The sequence below is a fragment of the Cebus imitator genome, unplaced genomic scaffold, assembly GCF_001604975.1.
Source record: "Cebus imitator isolate Cc_AM_T3 unplaced genomic scaffold, Cebus_imitator-1.0 Scaffold126, whole genome shotgun sequence".
Classification (NCBI taxonomy): Eukaryota; Metazoa; Chordata; class Mammalia; order Primates; family Cebidae; genus Cebus; species Cebus imitator.
This window is the reverse complement of record NW_016107441.1, coordinates 2,701,698-2,725,071: the sequence shown is the minus strand read 5'-3', so window position 1 is coordinate 2,725,071 and position 23,374 is coordinate 2,701,698. Positions and strand designations below refer to the sequence as shown.

The window sequence follows — 23,374 nt, the reverse complement described above, 5'->3', positions numbered from 1 at the left end:
AAAACGGGGCTGAAATAGGGAGTCAGGTGATCTGGCTCGGCAGGTCCCACCCCCTACAAAGACCAGCAATTTGAAATGCTCTAGACTGAGAGTTTTGCAGCAAGTGCAGCTGGACCCGGGACAGTCCAGCTCAGTGGGGGGAAGGGCCTCAGCCATTATTGAGGCAATCCACCACTACCAAGGCAGTCCACCATTACTGAGACAGTCCACCATTACCCAGGCAGTCCACAATTACCGAGGCAATCTGCCATTACTGAGGCAGTCCACCATTACCGAGACAATCTGCCTTTACTGAGACAATCTGCCATTACCAAGGCGGTCGCCATTACTGAGGCAGATCACCATTACTAAGGCAGTTCTAACAGGAAGTTCACATAGCAGCTGGGCAGAGCCCACAGCAGTTCAGCAATGTCTCTGCTAGCAGACCCTGGCTAGACTACCACCTTGCTGGGCAGGGCATCTCTGAAAAAAGGCAGCAGCAAGTCAGGAACTTATAAATAAAGCCCCACCTTCCCAGGACAGAGCATCTGGGGAAAAAGGTGTTTATGAGTTCTGCTGCAGCAGACTTAAACATACCTGCCCAGAAGCTCTGAACAGAAAAATGGAGCTCACAGCTCAGCACTTGAGCTCCTATAAGGGACTGACTGTCTCCTCAAGCAGCTCCCTGACCCCTGTATATCCAAAAAGATACTTTGTAAAGGAGAGCTCAGACTGACATCTGGCAGGTACACTTCTGGGACAAAGATAACAGAAGACACTGGCAACAGCCCTTACTGTTCTCCAGCCCCTGTGGGTGACCCCCAGGCAAACAGGATCTGGAGTGGACCTCCAGCAGGCCTACAGCAGAGGGGCTGGATGGTTAGAAGGAAAATTAAAAAACAGAAATAAATAACTTCACCATCAACAAAAATAATGTCCACTCAGAGACCCCATCAGAAAGTCACCAAATACAAGCACCACAGGTATATAAATCCACAAAGATAGGAAGAAACCAGCGCAAAATGGATGAAAACACCAAAAACCAGAACACCTCTCCTCCTCCAAGGGATCACACTAGGAAGGAAACAAGGCTTGATGGAGAATGAGTCTGATGAATTGACAGAAACAGGCTTCAGAAGGTAGGTAATAAACTTTTCTGAGCTAAAAGAACATGTTCTAATCAATGCAAAGAAACTAAGAACCTTGAAAAAAGGTTAGAGGAAATGCTAACGACAATAAACAGCTCAGAGATGAATATAAATGACCTGCTGGAGCTGAAAAACACAAGTGAACTTTGCGAGCATACACAAGTTTCAACAGCTGAGACATCAGAGATTGAAGATCAAATCAACAAAATAAAATGACAAGGCAAGATTAGGGAAAAAAGAGTGAAAGAAATGAACAAAGCCTCCAAGAAATATGGGATTATGTTAAAGGACCTAATCTATGTTTAACAGGTGTACCTGAATGTGACAGAGAGAATGAATCCAAGCTGGAGAACACACTTCAGGATATTATCCAGGAGAACTTCCCCAACCTAGGAAGGCAGATCAACATTCAAGTCCAGGAAATACAGAGAACGCCACAAAAATATTCCTCAAGAAGAGCAACCCCGAGGCACATAATTGTCAGATTCACCAGGGTTAAAATGAAGAAAAAAATGCTAAGGGCAGCAAGAGAGAAAGGTTGGGTTACCCACAAAGAGAATCTCATCAGACTCACAGCAGGTCTCTCCGCAGAAACCGTACCAGCCAGAAGAGAGTGGGGGACAATATTCAACATCCTTAAAGAAAACTTTCAACCTAGAATTTCATATCCAGCTATACTAAGCTTCATAAGCAAAGCAGAAATAAAATCCTTTAAGGAAAAGCAATTGCTGAGAGATTTCATCACCACCAGGCTTGCCTTATAAGAGCTCCTGCAAGAAGCACTAAACAGAAAGGAACAACCATACCAGCCACTCCAAAAATGTACCAAATGGTAAAGGGCATCGACACAATGAAGAAACGGCATCAACTAATGGGCAAAACCACCAGCTAGCATCATGGCAGGATCAAATTCACATATAACAGTATTAACCTTAAATGTAAATGGGCTAATGCCCCAATCAAAAGACACAGACTGGCAAATTGGATAAAAAGCCTAAACCCATCAGTGTGCTGTATCCAGGAAACTCATCTCACATGCAAGGACATACATAGGCTCAAAATAAAGAGAAGGGGGAGGATTTACTAACCAAATGGAGAGCTAAAAAAAAGCAGGAGGTTCAATTCTAGTCTCTGATAAAATAGACTTTATACCAACAAACATCAAAAGAGACAAAGAAGGGCATTATATAATGGTAAAAGGATCAATGCAACAAGAAGAGCTAACGATCCTAAATATGTAAGCACCCAATACAGGAGCGCCCAGATACATAAAGCAAGTTCTTAATGACTTACTAGGAGACTTAGACTCCACACAATAATAGTGGGAGACTTTAACACTCCACTGTCAATATTACAAAGATCAACGAGACAGAAAATTGACAAAGATATCCAGGGCTTGAACTCAGATCTGGACCAAGCAAACCTAATAGACATCTACAACACTCTCCACCCCAAATCCACAGAATATACATTCTTCTCAGCACTACATCACACCTACTCTAAAATTGACCACGTAATTGGAAGTAAATCACTCCACAGCAAATGCAAAATAATGGAAATCATAAGAAACAGTCTCTCAGACCACAGTGCAATCAAATTAGAACTCAGGATTAAGAAACTAACTCAGAACTGCACAACTTCATGGAAACTGGAAACTGAACAACTGGCTCTTGAATGTTGACTGGATAAACAATGAAATGAAGGCAGAACTAAAGATGTTCTTCAAAACCAACGAGAACGAAGACACAACGTACCAGAATCTCCAGGACACATTTAAAGCAGTGTCTAGAGGGAAATTTACAGCAATAAATGCCCACATGAGAAACAAAGAAAGATCTAAAATTGACACCCTATCCTCAAAACTGAAAGAGCTAGGGGAGCAAGATCAAAAGAACTCAAAAGCTAGCAGAAGACAAGAAATAACTAAGATCAGGGCAGAACTGAAGGAGAGAGAGACATAAAAATTCCTTCAAAAAATCAATAAAGCCAGGAGCTAGTTTTTTGAAAAGGTCAACAAAATAGATCACTAGCCAGATTAATAAAAAAGAAAAGATAGAAGAATCAAATAGATGCAATAAAAAATGATAAAGGAGATATGACAACTGATTCCATAGAAATGCAAACTACCATCAGAGATTACGACAAATAACTCTATGTACACAAACCAGTAAACCTGGAAGAAAGAGTTAAATTCCTGGACACTTGCACCCTCTCAAGCCTAAACCAGGAAGAAGTTGAAACCCTGAAAAGACCAATAATAAGGGCTGAAGTTGAGGCAGCAATTAATAGCCTACCAACCAAAAAAATCCCAGGTCCAGATGGGTTCACAGCCAAATTCTACCAGACATACAAAGAGGAGCTGGTACCATTCCTTATGAAACTGTTCCAAACAATCCAAAAAGAGGGAATCCTTCCCAAATCATTTTATGAGAACAACATCATTCTGATACCAAAACCCGGCAGACACTCAACAAGAAAAGAAAACTTCAGGCCAGTATGCATGATGAACATAGACACAAAAATCTTCAATAAAATACTGGCAAACCAATTGCAACAGCACATTTAAAAGCTTATCCATCACGATCAAGTGGGCTTCATCCCAGGGATGCAAGGCTGGTTCAACATACGCAACTCTATAAACGTAATCCACCACATAAACAGAACCAAAGACAAAAACCACACAATCATCTCAACAGATGCAGAGAAGGTCTTTGACAAAATTCAACAGTCTTTTATGCTAAAAACTCTCAATAAACTAGGTATTGATGGGCCATATCTCAAAATAATAAAAGCTATTTACAACAAACTTACAGCCAGTATCATACTGAATGGGCAAAAACTGGAAGCATTCCATTTGAAATCTGACCCTAGACAATGATGCCCTCTCTCACCACTCCTATTTAATGTAGTATTGGAAGTTCTAGCCAGAGCAAGAAAAAGAAATAAAGGGTATTCAATTAGGAAAGGAGGAAGTCAAATTGTCTCTATTTGCAGACGACATGATTGTATATCTAGAAGACCCCCATCGTCTCAGCCCCAAATCTCCTTAAACTGATAAAAAATTTCAGCAAAGTCTCAGGATACAAAATCAATGTGCAGAAATCACAAGCATTCCTTTACACCAGTAACAGACTAAAAGAGAGCCAAATCAAGAATGAACTGCCATTCACAATTGCTACAAAGAGAATAAAATACCTAATAATACAACTAACAAAGTATATAAAGGACCTCTTCAAGGAGAACTACAAACCACTGCTCAAGGAAATAAGAGAGGACACAAACAGATGGAAAAATATTTCATGCTCATGTGTAGGAAGAATCAGTGTTGTGGAAATGGCCATATGCCCAAAGTTATTTACAGATTCAATGCTATCTCCATCAAGCTACCTATGACCCTCTTCACAGAACTGGAAAAACCACTTTAAACTTCATATGGAACCAAAAGAGAGCCCACATAGCCAAGACAATCCTAAGCAAAAAGAACAAAGCTAGAGGTAACACACTATCTGATTTCAAACTATACTTCAAGGCTACAGTAATCAAAACAGCTTTGGTACTGGTACCAAAGCAGAGATATAAACCAATGGAACAGAACAGAGGCCTTGGAGGCAAAGCCACACATCTACAATCATCTGATCTTTGACAAATCTGACAAAAACAAGCAATGGGGAAAGGATTCCCTGTTTAATAAAAGGTGTTGGGATAACTAGCTAGCCATGTGTAGAAAACAGAAACTGGATCCCTTCCCGACAACTTACACTGAAATTAACTCCAGATGGATTACAGACTTAAACATAAGACCGAACACAGTAAAAATACTAGAAGAAAACCTAGGCAAAACCATTCAGGACATAGGCCTAGGCAAGGACTTCATGACTAAAACACCAAAAGCATTGGTAACAAAAGCCAAAACAGACAAATGGGATCTAATTAAACTCCAGAGCTTATGTACAGCAAAAGAAACAATCATTAGAGTGAATTGGCAACCAACAGAATGGGAAAAAAATGTTTGCAATCTACTCATCTGACAAAGGGCTAATATTCAGAATCTACAGAGAACTAAACAGATTTACAAGAAACAAACAAACTAATTCAAAAGTGGACAAAGGATATGAACAGACACTTTTCAAAAGAAGACATATATTAGGCCAACAAACATATGAAAAAATGCTCATCATCACTGATTATTAGAGAAATGCAAATCAAAACCACACTAAGATACCCTGTCACGTCAGTTAGAATGGCGATCATTAAAAAATCTGGAGACAACACATGTAGGAGAGGATGTGGAGAAGTGGAAACACTTTTACAGTGTTTGTGGGAATGTAAATTAGTTCAGTCATTTTGGAAGAATATTCCTCAAGATATAGAAACAGAAATTCCGTTTGACCCAGCAATCCCATTACTGGGTATATATCCAAAGGATTATAAATCATTCTATTATAAAGACACGTGCACATGTATGTTCACTGAGGCATTGTTTACAACAGCAAATACCTGGAACCAACCCAAATGCCCATCAATGACAGACTGGACAAGGAAAATGTGGCATATATACACCATGGAATACTATACAGCCATAAAAAATGACGAGTTTGTGTCCTTTGTAGGGATATGGATGGATCTGGAAACCATCATTCTCAGCAAACTGACAGAAGAGCAGAAAATCAAACACTGCATGTTCTCACTCATAGGTGGGTGTTGAACAATGAGAACACATGGACACAGGGAGGGGAGCATCACAAACTGGGGTCTGTTGTGGGGACTTGAGGAGGGACAGTGGAAGTTAGGGAGGTTGGGGAGGAATAACATGGGGAGAAATGCCAGATATAGGTGATAGGGGGATGAAGGCAGCAAACCACATTGCCATGTATGTACCTTGGCAACAATTCTGCATGATCTGTGCATGTACCCCAGAATCTAAAGTGCAATAAAAAATACATATATATAAATAGTAATAATAAAAATAAAAATAAAATAAGTATATTGAAGGAAGCACCACAGGAAAAAAAAAGAAAAGTCATAGTGCACTATTTTAATAGTGAATAAAGCAAGTTCCTTCCCTCATGGAGCTTATATTCTAGTGGGGTAGATAGACAATAAACAAATACACAAGTAAATATGTAGCATAGTATAGTATAATCTAGGATAGTACAGTCTGTGGTAGCAATGAGTCCTATGAAGAAGGATTAAGTGAGGTAATAGGATGGTGAGGGTTAGTGTCATGCTTTGGAAGAAATGATGATGATGAGTCTTCCTGAGAAGGTGGTCTTGGCATAGCGATCTGAGTGAAGTGATGCCTGTGTCTGAGCCATGGGGATATCTGGAGAAGAACATTCTGAGCAAAGACCCAGGGGTGGGAGTATGATTGGCATATCCAAGAAACAGGAAGCTGGTGTGACTGTGGCACATTGAGTTGGAGGAGAAAAGGTGGGAAAGGAGGTCAAAGTGGCAGCCCAAAGCTGGTCACATAAAGCCTTGGGTTAACTTGGGTTTCTTTTTAGGTATAATTGGGGGTCTTCCCAGCAGGAAGAAAAAAATAATAGAATGCAAAACTTCTTCATGAAGAACTTTTTTCAGAAGTCACATACAGATCTTCCACTCATAAGCTGTTGATCATATCTTGGAAAACTACCTAAGGAATTTTAGCAGGATCATAAAGGCAATTCCCTCTCAGTTCCATGGCTCAGTGAAACTGCCAAATTCCAACGAGTGAAATGGGAAAATAAGCTGGGGATTCATGGTCGATGGGGAAGCTCTGAACTGGGAGCCAAGGGATTAGAGCAGTGGTCCCAGCTGCCTCTTGGGATCCTAGGACACTGTCCATGCTTCTGAATTTCTCATTGACTTCCTCTAATTTTTCTATCTAAAAGAATAGACGATTTCATGATTCAAAAACAACCCTCCCCCACCCCTATACCTCTAAAGTTCTGCGATTCTTTATTGTTTCTATTTTTGTAAACAAAGCAAACTTAGTTGCACTTGGAGCCTTCGTCCTTGCTATTCTCTCTGCCTGGAAATGTGATTTCCCTGTCTGGTTCCTTTCCATCTTTTGGATCTCAGCTAGACTGCCATCTCTCAGAGAAGTCTTTCCTGGTTTCAGTAGCCTGAAGTGTTGGCATTCTGTTGATGAATCTTTGTAGACTGGCTTCCCTTCTCTACCTCACTTCCCTGCTTTTCCACTGGTGTTTTTAGGATTAGCACCCAAGAATCCCCTCGTACTTGAATCCTTGTTTTAGACACTGCTTCCAGAAAAACATAGAGTTACCCCCAGCACCCTATTTAGTCTGTTCTATCTCAGTGCCCTGTTAGAGTTTCTCCAGAGTTTTTATCACCATTTGAGATTATCTCGTTTACTTATGTGTTCCCATAGCCTCTTTCCTCCCATTGAAATGTCAGTTTCATTCGAGCAGTAATCTTTTTTGTCTTGATCACTGATGTGTCCTAGAACCTGCTCCTAGAACAATGGTTGGCACAGAGTAGGTCCACAATATATATTTGTTGAGTGAATGAATAAAAGCCAGAGACTTTCCTCAAGCAAGAATGCCAATTATCCAGGAGAAATATGACCCTCAGGCAGCATAGCCATAGTTTACAGAGTTCCACAGATGTAACTGAGTTACACAATGGTTCTAGTAAGTTGTTGGTGGAGGTGAAATCAGAACTAGATTCCTGTACCCAGCGTGCATTCCAAGACATTATAGCATCTAAGAGCACAGTCATCCTAACACTGGTTAAAAGCTAGTGCACAGTTGAGAGATTTCCCATAGTTCTTAGAGACTTTAAAAAGAACATGTTCATAAAGTAGCTACTGGGAGATTGAAATGGAAATTATCTTTTGCAGTCAAATTCTGTCTCTGGAAAATCTGTAACAAGCTCCTGGGCATTTCATACTGACTGCTTCCATCTCAAACATACCGGAGGCCAAAGGAAATGGCAGAGTTTCCTCTACTGCTCAACATAAATGCCACTCAATCTTATCACCAGAATGTCTGACTACAAGGTTAGTGCAGCCCAAACCTTAGTTACTTATGATCAAACTAATAAGACTCTCCAACTGAACTCAATGGACAAAGAATGATAAAACAAGCTCATAGCTGTGATGTTAAGTAAAAGAAACAAAATAAGGAAATAACTTGGGGTCATGAACTATACTCTCATCTAATAGCTGGCATCTTCCCTCCTATGTACGATTTCATGCTGGGAATAATAATCGTGCATCTCTACAATGTTTTTAATCACTAAGAAATGATTCTCTTGTAGTTGCTAGACTAAATTTCTCCATAATTCAAGAAAATGAACTCTGACAATGTACAAATATGTTCTTGTCTAGAAAGGGAAATACAGGTGTTAACTGTTTGTTCACTGGTTTGTGGAAAAGTTCAATTCACTCATTTTGTTCCCCTGGGAACTCTCATTAAATAAAGTTTAATTAAATATTTTTCTAATTTTCTTAGCCATTTAAAAAAAAAAAAACCTTAGGGGGTAATATTTGGTAACTAGTGCATTTTTCTTTATCTGCTTTATTTGTGCTATTAATTATATAGTATTACATAAGAATACTACATTGCTAATTATATTCTATTAAAAATTTTAACTATGAAGTTTGAGTACTATTCTCTTTGAGCCATTTTGCCTATTTTACAAAATGTTCCCAAATGCTGGAACCATTACTTTATATACTGGGACTATTGACAAAAAAATAAAATTAAGCTACAGGGTACTCATTTTTCAAGTTAGTCAGTGTTTTTCCAGTTATTCAGCACAAGAATGCAGGTGAAAACTTACAGTCCTTCCACTGACCTCCCAGCACTGGTACTAATGCTTCTCTTTGAGTGACTGTTTCTCACCTAAAGTGAAGCCTGGTGATGAGTGAGCTCCTAGGGCTACTAGGTCATTGTATTCTTGCCTGCTTCTTCTGCACCTCTATAGCATTTCACACTGTCCCATGTGTGACTAAAAAATGGGTGAGAAAGGATGCTTTGTTTACTGTCTTTATTAAATGCATATAAATTGGCTGACAAACTGTAAACTCTCAGGAAGTGGTTCTGAGGGATGTATAATACCTTGAGGTACTTTTGAAAAAGAGCCATACCCAAGGACTATCATTCAGTAGCCCTAAAGAGGAAATTGATATCTGTATTTTGACAAAGCCCTAATGCTAGCGAATAAAAAATCAAGGTTCACTATATTAAAAATATAAAGGTAATCATAGAAGAATTCCATATAATATCATAACTAACAATCATTGAGGAGGGGATGTTGGGGGCATAATATGAGCTGATTTGTCATCTTTCTAATGGGAAGTCAGATATGGAGTTAAAGTTGACAAATCAGGAAAAAGAAACATAAATATAACATGTAGAGGTGAAAAGGAAACCATGGAATAACCACATACAGAGAAAGATTTTAAAATAGTTGCTTCTATGAAGTATAGAATTGGAAAGAATGGGTATTTGCTTTTTATTTTATATTCTTTCATAATATCTGTATTATCATGTGAATATATTATATTTTTAATACCATTAAAAAATAAAAGTAGATCCTCAGATAGCTGTAATGTGTCTTAGATATCATCTACTCGTCAGTGGAAAGTTGGGGAGGGAGTAGCAGTGGCAGGAGAGGGGAGAGGTTGTTGCATTTATTGAAGCTTTGTTATGGTCTTTTAAGAGAGCGCTGCTTAATTTTTTTTATCTCCTGGCCTGAAATAAAAGCACACTGGTGCTGTTAAATTCTCTACTGAAAACAGCTTCAGAAGCATTGCTTACAAGAATAACAAAAATGAAAATAATGGCTAAAAATGCCCCTTTACATGCATATGCATTATATAACTTTATTCAAACAACATTTTAAGAGTTTTGAAGTTACTGCAATTTAAAAATAAAAAAATAATAATCATCTGAGATGTATTTTAAACATTTTTCAAGCTGTATTCCTAAGTCAGGCATTCTGTTAAGTGCTTTATATACATAATCCTTTAATTCCTTAAACAATTCCAAGAGGCAAATGTGCACAATAGACACCCAATACTTATTTGCTTAAGTGAGTGAGTGAGTATCCATCCTAATTTTCTGTTAAGGAGCTATGGTTCAGAGACCTCTGGAAACTTCCTGGAGATCACACAGCAAGCAAGAATTCAAACTGTGGTCCAACTGTAAAATCTGTCTTCTTCACAAATGTGTTCTACTGCCCCAAGAGTGGAGAACCATATGAGTTTAGCCTTAGGGTGGTGTGTCCAGATTGCTCCACACAAGGAGGGACAATGAACCTCAGATTATGGCTGGCACAGTTAATAGCCAGAATATGTCTTACCCTGCCAGAGCAGGGTCCTTCTACTATAGCTTTCTGTCTTAAAGTAACATTTGTGGGACAGCACTAGGTTTCTCTTCTTGGCACTATCCTCCTAAGGGTCTTTAGATTTTTCCAAAGCTTCTCATTTATCTGAAGCCTATTTGTGCCCCCCCTATTCCACATCTATGCAAGGGATCAGCAAACTTTTTATGTAAAGGGCCAGATTATAAATATTTTAGGCTTTGCAAACCATATGGTTCTTGTCACAACTAGTCAGCTCTGCCATTGCAGCATGAAAGCATATATAGAAAATAGTAAATTAATGAGCATGGCTGTCCCAATATTTTTGGGCACTGAAAATTAATTTCATGTAGTTTCACATATTATAAAATAACATTCTTTTCATTTTTTTCCCAATGATTTAAAAATGTAAAAATTATTCTTAGCTCATGAGCCATATAAAATCAGGTGATGGCTGGATTTGACACAAAGATCATAGTTTGCTGATTTTTGACCTATACAGGGAGCAAAGATTTTGGAGAGCAGACCAAATCCCTCATATTGTACAGATAGGGAAACTGAGGCCCAGAGAAGGGAATAGTGGCTTAAGGTTACATGGTCAGTAAGAGGATTAGTTGAGAACAGAATCTGTCTCCTCTCTATATCTACTGTAGGAGGTAACACAAATCCCTCATGTTGTTCAGATAGGGAAACTGAGGTCCAAAGAGGATAATAGTGGCTTAAGGTTATATGGCTGGTGAGAGAATTAGTTGAGAACAGAATCTGTCTCCTCTCTATATTAACTGTGGGAGGTAACACAATGCTGAAAAGCCATTTGAGTACAATATTTGGGAGTGAATGTGCTCAATTAAGTAAACTAGTTAATATAGTCACTCCATCTATCATATGCCAATTATAATTTTCAAAGGATTAGAATGAAAAGGCATTTCAAGTAATTATGATATCCTAAAGAGATGTTTAACACTACAACTACATTGGACATGCTTTCATCTTACTGTGAATATTTGGAGAATGCTTTAAGAATCTTGAAGAAGCTTTGGGCCATCATTATGGCTATTAATTATCATGTGCATTTGGAAACAAAAGAACTGATTATGTGTGCCTACTGGTTACTTAACCTCTCTGAGGCTCAGTTCTCCGGTCTTCAAAATGCAGATATAGCACCTACATCATAGGATTGGTGAAAGGTTTAAAAGAATTAATATAACTAAGCACTTAGAACTGTGTCTGGCACATAGTAAGTGCTTAATGAATGTTAGCTATTACTATGATCATCACATTCACCATTATCATTATCATCGGGTCAAAAGAGGTTAGGCGTTAGAACTCCTTCAAATACAGCGACTGGGTCAGACAAGAAGCCTGAGAGAACGTGAAGCAGGTGTATAGGAACATAGCTTTCGAAGGATGAAAAGCTTTATCTTCAAAGCTGGATTTCCTTTGCTCTGGGATTCTTTCAAGGGGTCACATACAAGCTGTTCAGCCCTCATCATCCTGCCTGTGCTGACACCACACCTGTCAGAAGGAAGAAGGAGCATCTAACATCACTCAAGGAAACGGGCAAGTTAGTTTTATTAAACAAATCCCAGGACACTGGAAGAGCATTTCCTCTACCCCATCCCTTGAGATCCACAGGAGGTAAGATGAGAGAAAATCAAAGAATTTGTACTTTATACTCTGAATGGCACAGATTGAACATGCCAAGTTTCCCCAAACTGTCAGATAAAATCTTAGATGATAGCCCCACAGAGAGAGTAGTTATAGGAAACTGTGGTTTAAAAAGTCTCCTTAAAGTATTTTTTAAAAAGAGAATTATCAGCCTAAAAAATTATAGAAGGCCAAGAAAGTAAGTGAAGGATGTATTTGAGTCCCAGAAAGGTTGTCACGGGGAAAAGATGGATGATTTGTTCTCTGAGGCTCTGGAAGGTAGGCCAGAGCCAATGAAGGGGCAGATGTTATAGGAGGCAGATTTTGGATAAAACAATAATTACAAGTACCTAACAGGTATCAGACCTGTTCTGTGTAGTAGAAACTGTGCGTGTATCAAACCTGTTCTGTGTAATAGAAACTGTGCTAAGTGCTTTATCTGTGTTATCTTATTTAATCCTCATAGCAATGCTGTAAAGTGGGTACTATTATCATTCCCGTTTGCAAATTAGAAATTTAAAAAATTAAGGCTTAAATTAATGGAGTAGTTCCTGCTCAATACAGCATAGCTAGTGAGGGACAGAGATCATAGTCCAACGAGTAACAAGACTCTAGGACTTGTTTTCCAACCACAGTACACCAAACCTCCTAACCACGAGCGCAGTCTAACTATTCATTCATGTCCTGTCCTGCGATGAAGCACTCAGAACAGCACATATCTTTATACTAAGAAGGAAGTATCAGGCTTCTATGAGATCAGGGCATTTCCCTTAGCTCCTTTAATGTACGCTGGTACTTGAAATGTGAACCACACAGCACTTTATTCCTATCTCTTCTAGGCCTCTCCTAGCTTTCTCTTTGAGCCTGTAGGGACACTTCTCACCCTACTTGTGAGACTGTGAGCTCCTGCAGGGCAGGGCCGTTGGCCCCCGCAGCATCCACACACAGTACCTGGATCAGGGTGCATGCTCAACACATGTGGAGGAATGAAGGAACAGAAAATTTCTGCTCACCCTTTTCATGATTTTTTTTATAAGCTTCAATCCTGTCACCTCTCAGCCTCAGCTTTTGTCTTGTGGATCAAGGAGGTCTTCTTATTGACTTTTTTGTGTAGTCTATTGTGAACCAGGTCATAAATAAGAAGTGTCGGGAAAAGAGTTTTAGGGACAACCACATAAGTTCCGTCCTGTCTTTCAATCCCATGAGTTGTTTGTCCTTGGGCAATTATCTCAACTTGTGTAGGCATTAGTTTATTGATCTGCAAAATAAGGACTTTGGCTACGTCAATGACATTATAAGCTGTATACCCGGTTGCAGGCATTTTAGAAGTTACCATATTGGGTTAAGGGAAGGAAAGAAAGATGGGGTCCTAGACCCCCACCCTCTCTCTTCTACCATAGTAGCTCTGCTTTTTGTCTGTTTTATATACTAGAGTTCTCCCCCAAGATTCCATTTGAAAATAGAGTTTCAAATTAAAAAGTTTAGAAACTTGTGAACCACTTGATTTCTCTCTTAAGGGCTCTTCCAGCTTTGATCTACAATACTGTGATCACACAGGTATGTGCACATGAATATGGATATGTGTGAATTTGTGGAATACTCCTGGGCTGAAGACTTAATTGTTTCCTCAAATACCCATGTCTCTGCATAAAAGTCTTCACATTTTCCTATTTTCGTGGCTTTAACCAACCAAACTTTTAAGGTGTCCTCTCCCTATATAATCTCTGGAAACACAGAGGCTAGTCTGGTTCCCTCTAATTAAATAAGGTATTGTAGCTGTGCTTAAATCAGTGAAAACACCATAAATATTGGAAAGAAAAAGCATTCATGTTGACTTATCCAATTACATTTGAAACCAGGGAGGCACACTTGGATATCCGCAAACACACCAACAGACATACCTCATACAAGTATCCACTATTGACAAAGCATTGTAAATGTCAGTCAGGGTCTCACAGACTAATTTCTCTCAGTCCTGGGATTTAGGATAAAATGCTGGCACTTTGTGGCAGAAGGTCAGGGACTCAAGGTTGGGCTATTGATGTAGGGCTGCATGGGTGTACTACCTGGCCTGGAAATGGGTGGTATTCCAGAGTCCCCTCATCTTTACTCTACCCTAACTGTTGTGGTCAGGAATGATACCTGGCTAGGACCATTTCAGAGTAAGAGCAAATTTCCTGGTGTGAGGTGGGTTTTTATGGCTAAAGCTCTCAGTGGACTTAAAACTGATAGCATCTTCCCTTTACATGATCAAAACCTTCCTATCCAGAAAAGGCCAGGCAAATACTCACAGAAAGCCCATCTTCTGATGAAAAGCCAGTTTACACAATCACAAGCTTCCCATAGAGTAAGTACCCAATCCATGTTTGATTAAAAAATGAATAGAAGTCCAAACATGATAAATATGAAATCTTACCAGGGACCAGGTAAGGAATAGTCTAGTTAATCGCTTATTTGTCTATTTACTCATTCATTCGTAAGTGCTTAATACTACCAGGCCCACCATAGACACAGGAATGTAGCAGAGTATAAGACAGGTCTGGTCCTAGCCTTCAAGTTACCTAAGGTCTAGTGAGAAAGGCCAATACTACACAAGTTATTATAGAGCAAAATGAGTGGACCCAAACTTGATCTTGCAGCTCAGGGAAGGCCTCCCAGTGAAAGCAACGAAGACTGAAAACAAAAGTGCCTTTGGTTGAAGAGGGCTGGGGACACTCTAAGCAGAAAATATGCATGCGTTGGGGTTCAGAGTCAGAGCCACAAAGGGTTACTGCTCTCTGTCACAGAGACTGCCTGTGCATGTCACCCTGGATTCAAATCTCAGCTCCACCACCTCCTAGCTGTGTGACCTCAGGAGGGCTGCTCAATCTTTTGGTGCCTCAGTATTCTTTCCTGCAAAATAAGGTTTATTATGTTATCTGTCTCATAGCTGTTGTGCAGATTAACTGTTATATGCCAGATTCTGGCACATACTAAGTATTTACCTAAAGCCCTGCGTCTCCTGGAGCTCCATTTCCCTCCCACTTTATTCTCTATTTTTCTGTCTTAAAAAGAGGGACAGGTAAGGAAACAAGGACTCAACTCTTCTATTTACATAGCTCACCAATCATCTGCCAAAATTGGTGCTAAGGGGTCCCTCCTGCTTCAAAGCTGGTGGTGACAATGAGTTTCCATGCTCTGTCACAGCAGGCAGAGTCACTGTCTTACATATCTGAAATGTTCCAAAGGATGCTAGCCCAGCATGAAAAAGGCCATTCCAAATCAGCCGAGGTGTGCATGGTTTGCAAGATTGAAAGATACAAACACCAGGTGCTTGAGATTAATAGAACGACCTCTTCCTTAAGCTTAAGGGAGCCAATGTGGCTTTGAGAAATATTTTTTGATACCTCTGAACTGAAGAGAGTCAGCAAAAGTAGAACCTTACATCACATATTCAGAAGGATTATTTTGATAAATTTATTCCTTTTGAAAAGATTATGCCAAATCTAGAACAAATTGAGATCTTCCAGAAAAATATGATTTGTATAAATGGTAATGAGTAAGTGACAGAGTTAAGATGAGACCCAGAGTTAGGATGCACTCTGTGTTCTAAAACTTGACATAAATTAACTCATTTTATCTTTATCTTATGAGATCCACATTAATATTCCCACTCATAGGTAAGAAAGCTGAGGTACAGAGAGGAGAAGTGACTTGCAACAGACAGCTAGTAAGTAGCCGAGCCAGATTTCAAATCCTGGCAGTTTAAGGAAGAAAGGAGCTTATTTCTTGACTTTGCTCATTTATAATACCAGTCCTAAAAGTTGCAAAGTCTTCCCCAATTTAGGCAGTGTGGCCCAATGGAGAACGAGCCTAATCTTTAGAGCGGGAAAGGTTTTAAGTTTGAATTCCAGTTTTAGTCAAACGACCTTACAAAAGGTTTTTCAACAACATGAACTTCATTTTCCTCATCATACAATGAAGCCAGAATCTTACTTTTCTTGGAGGGATGTAGAAACTCTCTAAGGTCTATGGGGTGGATTCTCCCAGAGGATGGGGTTGAGTACAAAGAGTAATCTAGTCTGGAACGTTTGAATCACCTCGGAAGAGGGCATTCTTTGGCATTTGGGGGTTTGTCTTTCTATCTACCCACTCTCCTCTTCCTTCCAGAGGTTCTGGGCAGTGTCAGCTCTGGTGACACAAGTGTCTGTTACAGAAGAGTGAGGTGGGGGCAGAAAGGTAGAGGGAAGACTGTGTGGGAGGGAGAAGAGGAAACTGAAATAAACCTCAGCAGCAAGGAGAGTCCCTGAGAGGGGCACAGCAGGGAGGAGGGAGAACTTCTGAGCCTCTCCGTCTCTGTCTCTGCATGTCCGCCCCGGCCCACCTGGCCCTGCACACACACACAGAGACATATGGACACATTGTGAAAATGCAGTTGGGGAAAAGAAGCAACAAAAATGAGCAAGCGATTGCTCCAAATCCTACCCCAGCTCTACTGTTTAACTTGTGGGTGACCTCAGACAGATCACTTCCTTTCTTTCAGCCTGCGTGTCCATTTTATAAAACCAGGGGCCAGGTGAGATGAGGTCCATAGGTACCCTTCAGCTCTCACTCCCCTGGGTTCTTCCAACAAGGGCGAGGGCACACCCTTTTCACAACTGCCAGCCTTGTGGGTACAGCCTCATGAGCCTTCCCAGACACCCCACGGCTGAGTTGGCCTCCCTGGCCTCTGATCACCACACTGTGACAGGTCAGGTGGCCATCTATGGGGCTTGCATTACTTTCATAGGCTGTGATTTTTCTCTGGCATTCTTCTGAGAATGTTATTTTACATGTTCCTATCTAGCTGGAAGACAAGGCCAGGTTGCTTCTGGGACAAAGTTCAGCCTCTTGCTTCTTAGTGCTTCTTCCATGAGCCCAGGGCAGTACCAGGCACACAGACATGCCTGGTTCATGTTTGGTGGTTGTTTAGATGGCTGTAAGAACCACATCCTGAGGAAAGGCACTGGGGGAAAATATGGGTGTCCAGACTGAAGGTGCAAACACCAAAGAGCAAGCAAGGTAGCCGTTTTCAAATACTCAAAGGCTGCTTTGTGGGAAGGCAGCAGGCAAGTTTTGCAAGAGCCAGAGGGCATGTAGACTCAGAAGTGATGAGAGGGTGACACAGGGTGAACAGCACACAGGCCATGCCCTGCCCCAGGGAGAGTGCAGAAGCTGTCTGAGCCCTTTGAGAAGACAAAGGGCTGCCTCAGAGGTAGGACTTTTCCGTCACTGTGTATTATTCAAGCAGGCACCAGATGGCTGAGTTTCTGTTGGATACGTTGTAGAGGAGATTCTGGCCCTCTACAAGAAGTGGGTTAGAAGCCCTCTTAGTCCCGTCTTTAGCTGCTCATTTGCATATTCATAACTAAATTCATATTCCCACTACCTCTACTTCTTTTAGCACAGATGCAAGGATTTGCCTTTAAGTACATTTGATACGTAGGTGCAGACATTATTTTCTAGGAATTCATTTCATTCATTCATTCTTTCATTCATTTATTCAGTGACTTTTAAAAGCACACCTGTTGTATGCAACTCACTTTGCCAGGCACTAGGAATTCAACAGAGAATAAGTCACACACAATCCTTCCTCTAGGAGCTTGCAGAGGTAGACATTAAATAGTAGAGAATCAGTTATCTAATCTCAATTATAGTAAGTGAAAAAATAGGGCTATGGCAGCATAAAACTGGTAGATGTGATTTCGTCTGGGAGAGTGTTGAGTAGATAAATTGACTAATGTTACATAGCTAAGAAGTATAAAGTCAGAATTCAAACTCAGACCTGGCTCCAGAGCCACGCTTCCCAACTGCTATACCACCTGCCTAACCAGAAGATGCAGAATCTAAACATGTCTGTTAGGTACCGAGCCAACAGGAAGACAGGCACTGAAGAAAGTGGATGAGCTCAGCTTTGCAGAAGGAGCTGACAGATTTATCACCATAGGGGAGCAAGGAGACTAAAGAACAGTTTCTGCTCAGGGCTGATCCAGCAGAGCAGCAGCAGCATGGGGCTGGGGGCTTGGACTAGCTGCCACATAGACCAAAACTTCCAATCTAACATTCTACAGGAGTAAATCTGCAAGCACATGGCAGAAATGGCCGACTGTCCTGGTTCCCAAGTACCCTGATAAGACCTGGAAAGGGCTATCTTAACTATCTCTTCCTTAACTTCTGTCATACTAACAACAATAATTTTAATAAAATTCCATCAATTTATAGTGGGATAGATGTCCAACAGGAATTTGAGAGCTTGAGCTTGAATGTCAGGTCTATTGCTGCTACTGGAGTCAAGATTTAAACTCAAGCTCTCTTGTCCAGGACAACACCCTCTCTTTCCTGACTCTTTCCCCAACTCTTCCTGCTCAGCAGGCACATGGCATAGTAGTAAGAACACAAATTTTAGGATTCCATGGCCCTTGAGGAGAAGTGCAGCTCCATCATTTTATAAATTTATGATTGTGGAAAGCTCAACCTTTCTGAAGTTCTGTTTCTCCATCTGAGGATAATATCAACCTCAAGGGCTATTGGGAGGGTTTAACTGACATGCATTTAAGCATTTACCGTAGTGTCTGTAAGGTAGCAATCAGTCAATTGTGGAAGTTATTGCCATTGTTATTATTGTTGTTATTTGTTTGGAGTTTAAAGGATTCTAATTCAGAGATTCAAGTGGCTCATCATCAGGTTAGCCTGATCATCTTATTCCTATGCCCACATAATTTGGTTTTTGTCATATTCCTAACAGCCAAACTCCATTAATTAGGTTCCTGTCTTCCTCTCTGCAGCTCAGTCATGTAATGTCTCTGAGCCTCAGTTTCCATATCTGTAAAATGAGGATGATGAATTCCACCTTGTATACTTCATAGAGTATTGTGACATCTAGAACCCAGTGGTATGATTCATACAGAAATGTCACATAACCTATAATGTGGTGTCAAAATGAGAGAGATTGATGATATTATTATTGTTATTACTCCGCTAGAAGGCACCATATGGTCCACACTGGTCAATGTTATCTGATAAATTCAATATTTTTCAGACAGGGGTCTGCTGAAACCTGTATAAATTCTTACAATCTTCTAGCTCTCTATGAGACTTTAAAAGTATGTGCTTTTATTCCAATGAAATTCTAAATACCAACATAATAATCTGATCATTTACTCCATGGTTTAGGCACTCATATTGGCAATCACAGTGGTACTGAAGCATTCACTTATTAGTGCTGCATTTTCCAAACTGGCTCTACTGACCCACTACAGAAGTCCACAGGTCCTCTGTTTTGAGAAACACTCATTTGGTCTAAGATTTGCTTCTGGTGAGTCACAAGGATAAGAGCTACAGCTCTGGAGGGCTCTGGCTGCCAGATGTCTGCTTTAGCCACAGTCTCAGAGCAGAGAGTGAATGCACCGTTCGTGCTAGGGTTTAGAGGAGCACTGGCAGCCAGGCTTAGCACTTGTGGGTTTCAGGAACCAGGCACGTCTATAGGAAATAGTGGCATAGCTATCTAATTTCTGCATAGTTCAAGTTCATCTTATGACCACATCAATGCTATGGAAATATATGTATCTCTCCTATAGAAAATGGATATATATGCAAGCATATATATGCATATATACATACCCATCATATGTGAATATGTACAGATGGACGGATTTAATATGTGAAGTAAGAATTTTCCACTTGTGCAGAACACTTTTAACTTTTTAAAACATGGTGGCATTTGGCAATATATTTGGTCTCCCCAGTGACACTATCAGAAGGTAGAGTAAGAATTATTGTTCTCAATTGACAGATGAGGAAACCGAGGGTTGGAGAGTTGTCCAAGAATATAGAGCCAGCTAAGAGTGGCACCTGGACAAAAACCAGCGTTTTTTTTTTTTTTTTTTTTTTTTTTTTTTTTNTTTTTTTTTTTTTTTTTTTTTTTTTTTTTTTAACTCCTTGGCTGTAAGTTCTTCTCTCTGACCTGCAATCTCCTCCCCTCCTCTCTTCAGGCAGCCCTCAAAGGTGGCTGTTTGAGGCCCAAAAGCATTCCTCCAAAGTGATTTACTAAAAGAATGCTGCTGGCTACTTGGAAGCTCATGCATTCTGACAGGGACAGAAAGAACAGCAAAATAAAAGTGTAGCTCCCCTCATTTTGTTAAACCTTTCAAAGTCTTCCTTGGTCCCTAACTCTATAATTACATCCTAATCACAAACATTCCAAAGGAGTGGGTCAGTTCCTTGCAGCAGTAGGCTAATTATGTGGCATAATTTCTAAGAATTATCATCTTATAAATTGTATTATTCCTCTGAAGGGGGAAGAAAATACACCACATACTCGACTATGTTTCAATCTGAATTAATTAGTAATTTGAAGCCTAATTATCAACTAATCTATTGGAACAAGCAAGTCTTTTTTATTTGGACGGTATATGCAATTTGCATCCTATTAGCTGGCAGTCGTAAGGACTTGAGAGCTCATTAGGTCAGAAGAAGAAAAGTACAGATCAGAAGGATACAATAACCCAAGAGGCTGACTTAGTGATGCTGTGACTGAGGGGTCACTGGGCAACAGATGGAGTCTGGCAATGTAATTACGAGGGGTCTTTCAGTGGCTCTAAGGCCCCTGGTATGCAATTTCTATCTCACCCCAGAGTGGTAATTATGCATATCCTCACCCTTGTTCTGTGTATTCTTAAGTAGCAGGGTGCCTACAAGGTCTCACTGAGAGATGCCCTGGAGTTGTAGAAAAGGCCTGAATACTGCCTGCTACCCTTGGTGACAGGCCTAGTTCTGGTGCTGCCTCACTTTTTGACCTTAGCCAAGTCACACCCCTTTGCTGGTTGTTTCCCTATAAACAAGTGAGGGTTTTTTTTGCTTGCTTTTTGTTTTTTTTAAGATTGTATTGTTGCTCAGGCTGGAGTGCAATGGTGCGATCTTGGCTCACTGAAACCTCTGCCTCCTGGGTTCAAGCGATTCTCCTACCTCAGCCTCCCGAGTAGCTGGGATTATAAGCACCTGCCACCATGCCCCGCTAATTTTTTTTTCTTTTTTTTTTTTTGTATTTTTAGTAGAGACAGGGTTTCACTATGTTGGCCAGGCTGGTCTTGAACTCCTAACCTCGTGATTCACCCACTTCGGCCTCCCAAAGTGCTGGGATTACAGGCATGAGCCACTGCACCTGGCCTACAAGTGAGGTTTAAGTGAAGTTGACTTCCAAAGTCCACTCTAGCACTAAGGATCTGGGATTCAAGGGATGTCAAGGGCTTTCCTCACTCCAAAGTCAAAAATTGCATCTTTGCAAATGGTCTTAGGAGGGTGAGACTCTGGGTCCCCCAAAAGTGTCTGGAGAGCCATCCTCATTTAAAATGCAAATACCTCTGAGAAAAACAACACATTTAGCCATTAACAGCTGGGTCTAAATTAACATACCTCTCTAAGCCCTCCTTATTTCCATTCCTGACTCTGATATATCGCCAAGACTAGTCAGTTGAAGGGAAAAGAAGAGTAAGTTGGGGGTATATCTAAGGCTGGATACCAGGTCAGAAAGAGGAACAGAATTTATGAATTAGTCAGGATGCTTTGGTCACATTTTTACATTCATGCACCTGTGCCTTATTTCTACTAATGCCTTTACTCTAGAAATAAGTAGCAAATATTAATCTTTTATTCAATTAATATTGCTCATAGAGATAATCCACACAAAATAACATGGTTAAAACAGAAGACAGTTATATGTCCAGTTAAGTAAGTTAAAACCTGAAAATTTGTCACAGATAAAAAGCTACAAACCACTTCTTAATGAAAATGTGGAAAATTGTAAAGACAGACCAGGATAATAAACTGTAGAAATAGTTATCATTAAGAGAAACTTGGTATCATTCAAACTGTCACATGGCAAAATTTGTTATTGTTTAAAATTTGATGGGTGATACAACCACTTTGGAAAATAATTCTGGAGTTCCTCAAAATGTTAAACATAGAGTTATCATATCACCTAGCAGCTCCATGCCTAGGTATATCTTGAAGAGAAAAAACTGTACACTAATGTTTTATAGCAGCATTATTCAGAATAGCCAAAAAGTAAAAACAACCCCCATGTCTATGAACTTATGGATGGATAAACAAAATGTGGTATATGCACATGATGAAATATTTTTGGCAATAACAAGGAATAAAGTACCGATAAATGCTGCAACATGGGCAAACCTTGAAAATCTTATGCAAAATGAAAGAAGCCAATTACAAATGACCACATATTATATGATTTCACATATGTGACATGCTCCAAATAGGCAAATACATAGGGATAGAAAGTAAATTAATGGTTGCCTAGGGCTGGAGGAGCTTGGGGGATGATAAGGAATCATTACCAATAGGTAAGGGATTTCGCCTAGGGGTGATAAAGAATTTTAAAATAAGATTGTGATGATGGTTTCATAACTTTGTGAATATATTGAAAATCATTTAATTTTATACTTTAAATGGATGAATTGTGTACTTTATAAAATATGTCTCACTAAAGCCTTTAAAAATGGAACTAAACAGCAAACAAAATTCTATTTGGCTTTGGATAAAAAAGCTGGAAGATATTTTAACTATCAGTATATCAATATTTAGTTGATAATGAAAATATTTTCACCAAGATATGTGTACATGCATATGCATAGACTTTTTATATATTTATTTTATATGTTTCTGCACACATATTTTCAAACTATTTAATCTTTCCCTTAGAATGTAAAAATTTTGAAACTGTGAATTGAAAAACTACCTGAATATTTATCCTACATTATATGCGAACGAACAGAAAGCAAAATAAAATATCTATAGACTGTGACAATTAAAAAAAAAGCTGGAAGAATTAAAGTTCACGATAAACAAAAAGGTGGAGGTGCAAAACATGACTCAGAAAAAATAGACTTGACAGGAATGATGATTACCAAAAAAAAAGGTCATAATGGCATGTGCTAACAGGTAAAATTTAATTTGTACAAAAAATGATTTGATGAGTTGTTTTCTTTGTACTATAGAAAACAATAGAACCCCACACAATGATCTGCAGTACATTAAAACAAAAACGTAATTTTTTTAAAAAAACGGGCTTATTTATGCCATGTAGAAAAGTGAATAAAAACTAAATGGACATAATATTGTTCGTTCTGGGAAGCTGTTTCTGGTTAAAATTTTGTCAGTACTAGCGTAATTATGATGTAAGTGTATTTATAAGCAGTAAAACCATCAGTGGGGTCAAAATAGAGAGCCCAAACCAGCAGGATCAAGACCTTTTA

General features: G+C 39.6%; 1 protein-coding gene across 4 annotated transcripts in view; it reads right to left on the bottom strand.

Annotated features, from left to right (window-relative positions):
- The window catches only part of GRIA1 (glutamate ionotropic receptor AMPA type subunit 1), a 318,919-nt gene that overhangs the window by 130,724 nt on the left and 164,821 nt on the right, over nt 1–23,374 (bottom strand). The window lies entirely within an intron of this gene.